This window comes from Balearica regulorum, chromosome 2, assembly GCF_011004875.1.
Source record: "Balearica regulorum gibbericeps isolate bBalReg1 chromosome 2, bBalReg1.pri, whole genome shotgun sequence".
In the NCBI taxonomy this organism is placed as follows: Eukaryota; Metazoa; Chordata; class Aves; order Gruiformes; family Gruidae; genus Balearica; species Balearica regulorum.
The window spans coordinates 97475893-97488338 of record NC_046185.1 but is presented as its reverse complement, the minus strand read 5'-3'; the positions used below and the strand labels follow the sequence as shown (position 1 = coordinate 97488338).

General features: G+C 44.8%; 1 long non-coding RNA gene across 1 annotated transcript; it reads right to left on the bottom strand.

Moving 5' to 3' along the window:
- Positions 1-1436: 1436 nt before the first annotated feature.
- Positions 1437-4747, bottom strand: LOC142600760 (uncharacterized). The gene is made up of 3 exons (XR_012834321.1): positions 4620-4747; positions 3414-3559; positions 1437-1507 (listed from the first exon to the last, which is right to left on the bottom strand). It is a non-coding gene; the product is annotated as an uncharacterized LOC142600760 (long non-coding RNA).
- Positions 4748-12446: the final 7699 nt, after the last annotated feature.

The window sequence follows — 12446 nt, the reverse complement described above, 5'->3', positions numbered from 1 at the left end:
GCACAGGGAAGAGCCACCACTGCTTTTTTCTAATGCTTTCACTCTGCTCTCCAAACACTGTAAGAGAGCGAGTCTAAGCTTACAGACTCGGCTGCTGTGTGCCTGGCTCCCTTTCAGCGGGAGGCACACGAATACGGCAGCTGGAGATATCAGAAGACTCTGGACAAAGAAAAGAGGTTAACTAGGGAATATTTAAACTCCTTTTTTACACAGCTTGATGCAATCCCTTGCTAAGGGCCTGAAACCAGGGACTGCAGAACTTCTAAGGGCTCCTTTTGTACAACTCCCAGCCCAGAATATTCTCTGTTTTTGTCACAGGACCCAGGAGGGAGAGGATTTTGCTGCCAGATTGACAAGGAACCTTATCACTCCACTAATTTCCAAAGGTTCTGCTGTGATTGGGACAAATTCTTCCTTTAGGCTATGCCAGGGCAATATTATTCCCAAGATCCCAGCAGATAACATACAAAGCTGCCTCCCTGCTGGCTGCTTTGCTTTGCTGCTCTCTGTGCTAATTCCCCACAGCTGCAAGGGCAGCTGTGTGATGCTGCCAGCCTGTGCAAACCATGTCTCTTTTCAGTGCCTAGCAGAGGGGTTTCTTTGAAAACCATGGGCATAATCATTAGGTGGTTGTTTAGAAAAGGTATAATAAATGTTTCCCTGAAAAGAATAAGGAAGTTCCTTATTACTCTCCGATAAATACCTGTCGACCATTAAAAATTGTGGTTTGCAACAACCCAGGGCAAGAAAGTACCATTTCCCTGTCCTTAAGGGCTCAGAAGGATAGGCATGCCCAACCCAATGCAATATAGAGCAAATGCTAAGTCTTGCCCTTGTTGGAGGGTCTAATGATACATGCATTTCTGACGAGGCTCCCTTTGCCTCTCCACAAGCTATGGGCTGTTACAGATGAGGTTAATGCAAGACAAGGGTGCAGTGTGATGTAGCTTTGAGGTGTTTATGAAGTCCCCAGCCCCACTCAGGAAATTGCCTTAAAAATCTAGAGGCAAGCTACAGGAGGCCAGCATTTCACGCAGCACCCAAGGACATACCAAGGAGCCTGGCCTGCCGTATTTCTCTGTCATTTTGCAAAGAAAATGGGATCTCTCTGTTTTATCAAGCCTCACATCTCCTCGGGCCCCAGTTCCCCTCTGTGAGTGTTCACTCAGGAGAGCAGCAGGGCAGGTTGGGTTCAGCCAATCTCCCCCAGGCTGTGAGGAAAGGGAGCAATGCATGGTTTTAGACCTGTGTCAGAGCTTTTGACTGCAAAAGTCCCCCAAACCCCTGTCCAAAACAAAACCAGCCAACAAAAAAAATATCCCTGAGCACATTAAAGCGAGTTAAAAAGGATAATATTTATGCTAGCGTCAAGCTGTTATGAAGTCAAAAGTGGAGAGCAGCGACTCGCTGTGAGCAAAGCAAATGAATTGGCTCTTGGGGGTTTGTCCCACGTGCAGAGTCAGAAGAACCGATTTCCTTTTCTATGCTGTTGTGAACAAGTTAAAATCTAAAAAAAAGAATAACTTTAAATGTTATTAGAAATCTCCTCTCTTCATCTCTCTGTGAAAGGGCTGATAAGAAACACTGTGTGTGAAATTTGCTATTGGTGCTTTTCTACAAGTCGTTTAGTAAGGACAATGTCAGGAGGAGAAGTCAGAATTCAGTCCACTTAGCTTAGATTCGGCTTAATAATTGCTACAATTTCATGCAATGCAGTCCACAAACTTATTCTCTCACTGAGTTTGTAGATTGTCTGTAAACAGCTGAAAAAATAATAAATCTGAGTTCTTTATTCAGAATTATTTCCCTAACAATTTCTAACAGGAATCCTTGAGCTGTATATCCTTTGTAATCACATTGCCATGAATAGCCAGTATTCAAAGTACAGGGCAGACTGGTTAAGGCTGAATGGCCCGATGGATCACATGACATTGTTTCTGAATAATTTTTTTTTATACATCTCAGCAGCACATTGCAAAGGAAAGCCCCATTAACAATAGGAGGTCATAATAGCTATTAAAAAATTACAAGGGTGAAAAATTAATAAAAATAGTCATAGAATACTTTTTCAGTTAAAAAAAAAATACTGCTGACTTGACTGATTATAGACATCAGATGCTATAATGGAAATCAGTATCAATGGATTACCTCCCAGGAAAGCCTTGCATGCATCAGCAGTCCCAGCAACTAATGTCCTTTCCAGTGCCCAAGACACACTGCTGTAGAAGACATGTCCCTCCTCAAAAAGGGAAATTAGAGAAACTTGGTACCAACTGCATCCCCTGCTGCTGGGGCTGAAACAGCTCCTACCACTGTGTCTGACGTTGCTTCTCTGCTGTGGCAGGAACAGGAACAGCAGTGACAGCAGACCATAGGGCAGGAGTAGCAGAGGTTCGTAACATCAGAATATAAAATACACCTGAATCTGAAGTCCCTCTTACCCTTTCCATTTCAGGGAGAAAAAAATGCACCCATTGTATCAATAAATCTGAATCATATAAAATAACTGGTGGTGTCAGCATTTGAAGGCATTTCATTGCATGCCTAAATGCAAATCTAGGCTAATAGGGCATTATTTAGCTTACAAAGCTGAGGACTTAAAAGTTAAGAAATGCCAATAGGAAAATTGCCTTTGCAATTTGAGATAGCTCCTCTAATGTATGCAGGCATGTACACACATCAGTATGAGACTGCTTGTAACTCAGGTTCTCCGAGGCTTATCGGAGATACAGGAGATCTTGTGTGTTGCCTCTGTCCTTCAACACAGAAGGCCAGCAGTGGGAACCGCACTTTGCTATCTGCTGGGAAAGGGATGAAGCAAGTCCAAGCCCAGAAAAAGCTTACAGGTAGAAGAAATATTTTCATTAGCTCAATTAGTATAATTAGAAAAAGGAGAAAACCTCCAGGCAGACAAGTCCTTTCATGGGTCAGAAACAGAAAGAGCAAATTCCAAATAAAGTTGCAGGCATTTGGTCTGCAAAAAAACCAGCCAAACAAACAAAAATCTCCAACCCTGGGATCTGAGCTCCACAGAGGCAAGGACTTCTCCTCAGCAGCTGATACAAATCTCTGTAGATGGTTGCTTGCCTGCTGCAGGGGCAGACCTTGCCGAGATCTGCTTCCCTCCAGAGCTGTGAGCTACGTGTCTTGTGGAAGCCCTTGCTCCACAGCAGTCACTGACTGCGGCCCCAGAGGTAGCGAGAGCAAAACCAGGCTCCTCAGCTGCTCTGGGTGGGAGAGCAGTCGTGGCGTGAGCCACAGGAGGATGGGCGCAGCACAAGGCAGGAACTAATCCCTCCACACCGGCAACAAGTCAGGGCAGCTCTACAACCCAGCCCAAAAGTGGGAAATCCTACAAGGCAGGTTATATCCACCTGAGGCCAGGTCCCCGGCTCCCTCCCCACCTAAATCACCCGCAGCCTTCCTGAGGCATCGCTCTGCTCCAGCTGCCCACCAGCATTTTGGCACTTGCTCTCTTGCAGATCTGTCTTCTGAGAAAAGCTGTTCTTCTTGCGTGTTTTCTCACGATGATGGCCGGAAGGTCTAAGAATTGCCATTGCTGTATTAAGAAAAGAACAAAAAACAGATAGGTGGAATGGATAAATAAAAGCATTACCAAAGTGGCAGGCCAGGTGCACCAGCTCATGAGCCGGGCCTGTGCACAGTTTGGGCTGCCTCTCTCATTTAGGAAAGCTGGTACCAAAAGGTTCAGACTGCAGGTGAATTACCAGGGATTTACTGGAGGGCAAGTAGGGGCACTGACTGGCCTGTCTGCCTCACTGACTTTTTCCACTGAAATTGCAGTATCCAAATAGTAATTCTTTTCACCTTATCTCTTCCTCTAAACTTCTTCTAAGTATGCATGCTGCAAGTCACCTCAGGTTAGCTTTGTCGGAATAACAACCCATCATTCCACATACCCAGGTTTTGGCTTTTCCACATTTCCCTGAACGTTGAAAGCTATTAAGTTGACATGTTTTCCTCCATGTGATTCTCCTGGTATGGCTTTGCGGCAACCTGATGTCATACCTAACCACAAAAGACCATGATCTAATATACCATAACTATTAAAAAATATAGTGTCTGACACATTGGTTTCCTAACCTCACAGGGAAAATATTTATGCCATAAAACTTCTTTACTTTTAAAAAAGAAGGGCCCTGAAAGATGGTATTTAAAATACCATATGGTATATATGGGGAATAGGAATACTAAATTGGTGAGTTTGCTGCTTTTTTTTTTTTTCTTTTGAGAAAACAGAAGTACTTGATACTTCTGTAGAATATGGAAAATATTCCAGAGACACAAGAGGATGTTTTTAATGTTCAGGTCTTTTATACCACGCTGGCAGTTTAGCATTGCTGGAGTGGTATAAAGCAGCCTCTGGGTGAGAATTTGATGTAGGCGGCATGGAATTGCAATTCAAAAAGACAATCATTTGCAGGCTGGAGCTGAAGAAAAAACTTACAGGAAAGGACAAACGAAAATGCAATTCATCTGCAGCAAAATGCTGTTGGTGAGGGTAAGGTGGCAGAAGGCATTTCCAGGACATTGTGTACAGGCAGGAGATTATAAAGGGACAAAAGTATAAAAAAAGACCAACCCTTCAAGACACAGACCTCAGCATCACTGCTAATCCCTGTTTTGTTTTCAGTAACTGAGATTCTGCACCATTTTACAAACATGCCATTTGTGTTTAGAGCTAAATGGATTTATCTTGAAATGCAGCCCTTTTCCTGAGGGCTTGTGGCCTGTAAAGCTTTCTGCCTGTTTTTTAAATTTTTTTATTTTTCCCTTTGCCTGGCAATGGCTGCGTTCCCATGTATAACTAAGGTGGAAGCTGGCAGCCCCCCAGAGGCAAGGGAAGGGCTGGAATTTCCCAGGTCACACTCAGGAATCCAGTATTCTGGGAGGCATGAGGCACTACCTCCAAGCAGGAAAGATGCTTACAGCTGCTTTCTGTTCTCCAAGACGAGTTTAATAACGTCTCTGTCTAAACTGATTCATGCTCTGCAGAGCAAGAAACGCAATCACTGCTACCAATGGTGATCTTTAATGCATGTATTTCCATTCCTGTCTCCCCGCAATGAGGCAAGAAAAGGGTGCTGGTCATTTCTCCCCTCACTGACATCTCCGAGGCTTCGCCAGCATGCCGCTTGTGGCATCTCAGTGACCCCAAACCTGGAGATGAAGGCTTGGGGGGCACCAGGGGAGTTTCTGGTTGCAGCTCAAGCTTGGCCAAAGCTTCACGGGGTACAGGCATTAGAAGCGATTCCTCACCCCGGTCCGACCCAAGGCTGCACACGCGGGCTGAAGCAAAGGCGGATTTGGAGCAGAGCTGCCTGCTTCAGGCCAGCTCCAGCTGCTGTGCCCTCGGGGTGGGGGGGGGCACCGGGGGGCTGCCTCGGATCCAGCAGGCAGAGCCTGGGGCTGCAAAAGCTGGGAAATCAGTCTAAAAATAGGTGTTTCAGTAAAAGTTTGTTTTTCAGCTCTGTTTTGCTGCCTTACAGTGCAGCATGCTAGAAATGTGGGCAAGTGGTTTTTGGTACCAAGAACCGCCTTTTCATTTTAAAAGAACGTCCTCATGAACCACATCCATGTAAGGAAAAAGCAGCAACTTACTGGTAAAGCTGTTAAGTGGGAAGGCAGAATTACACTCTCCGTTAAACCTTACTGTCATTTAAGTGAGGCTTCGATGGTTTCAAAAACGTGTGTGGAGTGGGGCAAGGTCAGCGCGCACCCCACCTGCCCATCTTTGGGCTGCTAAAAGGCGGGAGCCTTGCGAGGCTGCCAGGCAGTCTCTTTACTCCCTGGCGTGTTGTGGTTGTTTAGGTCTGCGTGTTTACCTAAATCAGAGAAAGCGTGGGATGAAATAGTTCTTCATGAAGGCACGATGTGCTGCAGCTGGGCTCTTGCCTTCCAATTTACTGTATAGTCTGGCATAACTAATGTTTTGCATTTATTATTGTTTGACTGAAGGAGAAATGTCCCCCCGACAAACCGGAATGCACAAAGAGCATTACAGAAAAAAGGTGAAAAGAAAAATTTCTCTTCCCTCACATGGAAAATGTACCATACGCAGCTTGATATGTCAGCCAAGGAAAAAGATACACTCATAAGGTGTTACGAAAACGTAAAGATTCAGGAGCACAAGGCAGTCACTGCTGGGTATTTGGATAAATAAATTTATTGATTATTATTCAAGTGTGACTCTGAAGATAAGAAAAGGGCAGAATAGTTTTTATTCTGATTTTGCAGACAAATTCTGGTTTTATAATGGAACAATCTCAAATTCCAGAATGTGGGGAAACAAAAAACAAAAGGAAAATTTTGGGAGATACAAAATCTGGACACAGGATGACATTTTAGAACACAGCTTCAAGTACTGTTAAAAACAAAACCAAATGCTGAACTCTTTAACCCAGCCCCAGCATCCTGCTGATTCAAGAAACCCCTCCATTCAAAGAATGTAAACTCTGCTATGACAGGAGCCGAGAGCTCTCTTTCATGGAAAGCAGGAAACTTTTTTAAAGGGACAGTTTATGACCTGGCTGGAGAGCTGGTAATAATTAAGTGTTCTTGCCAAAGGTCAAAGTCATAGGGTTAAATTCCTAGGAACTCAAAACCACCCTCGGTGACTGCGCCAAGACCGATCGTTTGGCCCTTTTCTGCCCACAGTGGGAAGGCAGCGAGCAGCCTGGGACAGGAGTGAGCCATGCCTCAGACATCTGCCTTTTCCAAATCCAAGACTGACATTTTGAGACTCATCACACGCTCTTGGTCTAAAAAAGTGTAGCTGGAGTTAAAAAAAATAAATAAATCTGGAAATAAGACTTGCAGCCAAATGACCTATTTATAGCAACACCAAATATGAACTAAAAGCCAAATGACAAACTAAGATCCTGATTCATATTCTACTTCTGATGTAACCCCACTGAATTCAATGGGGCATTGGGCTCTGCAGCAGGAATCTGTCTCCAGATGAAAACGGCAGCCCTGGTCTGGCCCCTGGGGAGGTGTCGTGATCTGCTGTATACATGAAAGCCGCAAAACAGCCTATGTCTGTAAGGATCTTGGTGCTTAAATTTGAAGCTATGCATGGTGTTATTACTGAGCAGTGCTCAAAAACATAATGAGGCGGAAGGGGGAATTCACTCGTTGGGTGTTTTTTTTACCAAATGATGTTAGCCTCTCAGAGAAGCAATAGTCTGTTTTCCTTTGTGAAACTTAGCTTAAATATGATGCAATAATAAGTAAATATGAACTATAAGCACTTCCTGGTGAGACATATGGAGTGCGGCTCCATTCGATGTACTCACCAGCCTGAAAGCAAAAAGGCAGGTGAGGGGCAGAGGTGGAGAGGACCAACACCTCCTCCACATGCTGTGTGCCGGGGGAGACATGCACTGCGTTATTGCCCTGAGGGTTGCTTTCCCCACTGCCCTGGCCCCTCCAAAAACTATTTGACTCTTGCTAATGTCCTTTCAGGGAAAATGAGCATCTTTATAAGGCAAAGAATCCCCCCCAAAACCCCTTGGTGATTGTTTCTCAGCTCTAATTTCCTATGGGGTCAAATTGTTTGTTATAGGCCAAGCAGATTTTCCTGCCACACCAGGCAAGCAGACTTGTAGTTTTACCCCGGTGTTTTAAGCTCAAAAACATCTTTATTTATCCTTGTGTGAGGAATCAGGTCATTCTCTGTTTGTCTGAGTCCCTTGCTCGATTCAAAACAAACTATCTGGTATCAAATTACTCCATAAAATAAAGTAAAAAGTCTCAGGTTGGATCTGAAATCCAAACTCGATGGACATCTTGCTTCACAATGGGATGAACTGAGGCCAAAGTACAACTACTGACGAGATTTTGGAATAGTCCAGGTCCTGGCACAGTGGAATGGGTCAGTCTCTACTGCTGATGGTCCTTCTGTCTATGCCTCTTCTCAAACTCTTGTTCTGCCAGTCTGCAAGCAATCCTGCTCCATCAATTCATCCTTGTTCATCCCCCTCCTTCCTCTCAGTTCAAATTTCTAAACCTGAAGAGCAACTGAGACCATGCAGTGACCTTCTGCACTGACTACTCTGTCTTTTGTGAATCTAAATTGATTTTCCTTGCATGGGCATATCCAGGATCTACCCTTTGACCTCCAGCCTGAGGTTGTGTATTAGGAGTAAGAGAGAATGTGAAAGAGGCATTTGACTGTCAGCATTGGCAAGAAATATGAGCCACCCTCTACTAGAAAACAGTCTGTTTCTGTCCAGTGCCTGGAAATATGGGAATTACCAGACTTGCTTAGACACAAGGGTCAATATCCTGTCTCTGATGCTAGCCAGCACCAGATGCTTCAGAGAAAGGTCTGAGAAACCTGTAGCTGGCAGATACAGGATAATCCCATTCTTATCTCCCTGCTTCGGAGAACAGTATAGCCAGCACGCACACAAATACAGGCATACACGTGCACACTGGAAACTGCCTGCCTCGGAGAGCTCTCTTCCTGGAAATATTGCAGTATTCTGTGTCACATCAAGTATTGTTAAATACCCATTGCAATAGCGTGCAACTGACCCCAAGGACTCGGCTCTGTTAAGGAAGGGAATGAACAAGACAAGGGATGCTGAGGGTTCAGGAGCTGTACTTAGCGCTTGAGTTTCTACAATCAGTGTGCATTTTCAACTGAAAATGGCCAATAAAAACAACCCTGTTCACCAGCCCAGAGCCAGCAGTCCACGCAGGAGCTAAAATATCATTGTTTTGACAGAAGAGCAAGGTTGCTGGAAGAAATCGCCAACCCTTCACCCATATTCCTATAATCTTGGCATATTCTTGATCATGATTTAGTGTCCCTTTTCCACCCCTCCAGGGCCAACTGTTGGGTTTCCTCATTTCTTTAGGCAAGTAGTCAATGATCTTCAAAAGTCTGTCTTTCAAGCTCAGCTTGCACTAATGCTCCTCCCAGCACCTACCTACTGGAAGGAAGACTAAGTGGGACCAGAGCTTGCATATGTTTCTACACTGTCCTGAACAGATCACCCCTTCTACCTATGATTTAATAACTTTTTTCATAACAACATTGATCCACAGGGGAAAAATAGGCTTTCTTTGTGTAAAGCTGCAGCTGGGGATTTGACGTGAGGTTTGTCAGGGATTCTGGAAAGCTACTGGAATGGCCACTGTGGATTTCCTGGCCCAATTTCTTTCTGTGTTTTGAGTTTATCTGCTGTTACATAAATCAGGTGATTATGAAAACATTACACTGTTCAGTACCCGCAGCTCAGATGAGAGGGGGAGGAGGAAGTTTGTGTTGACCTGTTAGAGAATTTTGTTATTGATACAGTTCAGGGAAACAAAGATCTCAGCACTCCTTGCTTGTTTAATTAGTGTCTGTTTCTAAGCCTCAGATGTCCCACAGAACTCTTTCTGTACAAGTAATTAAAATGCATAAAACTAGAGAGAGCTAAAAGATTATAATCCACATTATCTGATACTGCTATTTGATAGCTCTTCAAACAAAGTACAAAGCAACCTTGATCTTCCTAATGCTCTTTACTCAGAAAGAGGCCCAGCACAAAGGGACTTGTAAGTCTACCTTCTAAAATCAGTAGGCATAAAAAATAGGATTGCGGTTTCTTGGCAAAAAAAGTGTTTCCTTGGTATTAATGCAGTAAGCTATTTATAGTTTTGTTCTGAAGTCTTTGTGAGGGGCCTCTCTGAAACAGTTCAAAACACAGAAAGTCCTCTTCCCTAATCTGGAGAATATTGTACTCCCTCTCTTTTGCACCGTGGGTTATTGAACAGTGAAAGAGTAATCTCACAGGCAGCTTTTTCTGGAAACATTCCTTAAATAAAAGCTTCCCCCTGTGCTCCCCCATCCTTTACAGACACACTTCCATCCAGGGGTGACTAGCTCCTCTGAAAGCAAAGGAGAGCCCCACAGGGAGAGCCAGGGCTGAGCTCCAGGGTTAACTCTCTCCTAGGACCACTGGGTGCAAGTCCTCAGTCCCCAGCAGGCAAACCCATCCTCTCGTTCTCTCCCTCCTCCTCTCCATCCTTTCTGCAAGTCCAGGTGATAGCAGAGCTGCTTTTTTCAGGCAGGGCATCGTTTAGGAGAAACAGTGCATTCAGATACTGCCAGTCCTGTATATGAAACTCCGTGACCATGTGATGCAAAAGCTGATCCGATATAAATTTATTCTGCTTGCTCAAGCTGGTTAAAAAGTGTTGATGGTTAATCTTGCATTGGCACGATTCATGCTGGAGCAGACCTTGCCATCAGTACAAAGCCATCGTAAGACCATGAAATAAGGATAAACCCTGTACTGCGAGTTCTGGCTAACTTAGCAGGACCTGGCCCACCCATCACACCCAAATGTTACTGTGTGTCCCTCCCTGGTGGGGATCAAGTAGGTACTGATGAGTGACCGCTCCGCCTAAGTCTTGCAACAACAAGCCATGGTGTTGGGCCGTCCAGGGTCTCAGCAGGTTTAGCAGTGCTCCCCGTTACTGCACGCCACACCTCTGCACAGTGATTACAGGAGGGGAAAGCGTGATGCCTGGTCATCAGATGCTTGCTGGCCCACCGAGCACAAAACTCTTTCTCACACCAGACCATGGCTTAGTGTTTCAGCCAACTGCCCCCCATCAGGTGGAGACAGATGCCCAAGACCCTGAGGACACCACTTGAAGCTTTAACTCCTAACCCCCCAGGGTGTACCAAGAGCCTGATGCATATCACGCTGCAATACTGGTGCTCAATATAAACCTCAGCTTACCACCAAGAAACCTCTCCTTACGTCACGGTCCATTGTACGTTCCCGGGGGCGCAGTCCAGCACCGGTCCCTCACCACTCCTATGCTAGAAAAGCCAAATCTCACCGGCTCAGAGACATTTCCTGAGCAGCCCCACAAAGCTGTTTGGCAGTGGCTGCCCTATAACTGATCCCACCGAGCTCAGCAGGGCAGATCTGGGCTTTCCAAAAAGAGCAGCCTCAGGACGTAACAGCAGAAATTAGAGGGTCTCACAGGCTCAGAGCCAGCACAGCACCGGCTCCGAGGATGCTGTTCCATGTGGTCGATCCCTGTAGCTATTAAGGAATAAATCGCTATAGAAAGTCGTGCCGCTGTCAAGCGGAGCCTCAGGAACATGATGGTCACCAGAGAGCTGTTTGAGTCCTGGTAGCTACTTACTTGCTGTTAGAAATGCTGATGTTATAAAAAAGCTTACGAGGAAAACATATCACCCCCATAAGCCCTGCTGCTGTGGCTGAGGCCGCGTTAGGTACCTGGTCCTCTTGCTGTGCAGCCCGTCCCCTGCTCTTTGAGCTGAAACAAAACCTTTTTCCACTGCGAATGGTTTCCTATGGAAAAATCAGGGTTTTGGTTAAATGAAATTATCCATCACATGCATCTAATAGAGAGTAAAATGTTACCATTTGGGCAAAAAACCCCCCAATTACTCCCAAACTCAAAAAAGTTCAGCCAGAATACTGCAGGTTTTGATATGCTGCCCAACTGAGTGTTTTCCAGGCAAAAAGTTAAAAAAAGACGTAGCATCTGTTCTAGAGGGACCCTCCACCTTCCCGTTTTCTCATCAAATGGTCAGGGTCATACCATCGTTTTACTGTTAGCAGGGAAACAAAAAAGTTATGTAGGCTGTTCAAAATCAGCCTTTTTTCTGCTTGTACATTCTTGATAAATCATACTTTGAAGAAAAAGGAAGATATACGATTGTGTAATTGTTTGGGCTTTTTTTTTTTTTTAACCTGGAAAATTGTTTTCTTTTGATCTCAAAATAAACCTTTTGCCCTGGAGACTGCAGGAAGAATTTCCTGTATTTTTCCACTAGCAATGCCCTACTCCGCTCGATGCCTTTCCATGGTGCTCCGTTCTCAGGGGCCACATCTGCCCCTGTGCCAAAGCCCTGCCTTTCTGCTTTCCAGTTTCCTTGCTAACTTCACAGAACTGCGGGAATTAGGTGGCATAACTGAGAAAGGGGGGTTGGTCCTTAGTCCTGTAAAGTTTTCTTTTAGCAAGTTGAATATCTTTCATGCTGAAGAGATGAGGTGAAATGGTTCTCTTAACTCCAGGTGATGTCCCCTGAAGAACATCACTCCATCTGTGCTCCCCATCCATCTCTTTTTACCCCTCATCCTTCTCCCTGCCAATTGAGTCCTGCCCTAGGGATACAGTAATAACTTTAGTTTGAATTAGGGAATAACTGTTCCTTTTGTTACCTATGCCATATCCAGACTTCTACCGAGCCTGGAAGTTCTTAAGTTACAGAAATGAGAACATATATGAAAACTGCAGCGCTCTGTTCTAAACAAAGCCCAAACGCATATTCCTCATTTCTTTATAGCACCATAGCGATAATATCGAAGCTATTGCCAAAGTATAACTTGACTCTGAAGAATGGTCATTATTAGCAGAACCCCACTGTGTTTTTTGGGAAC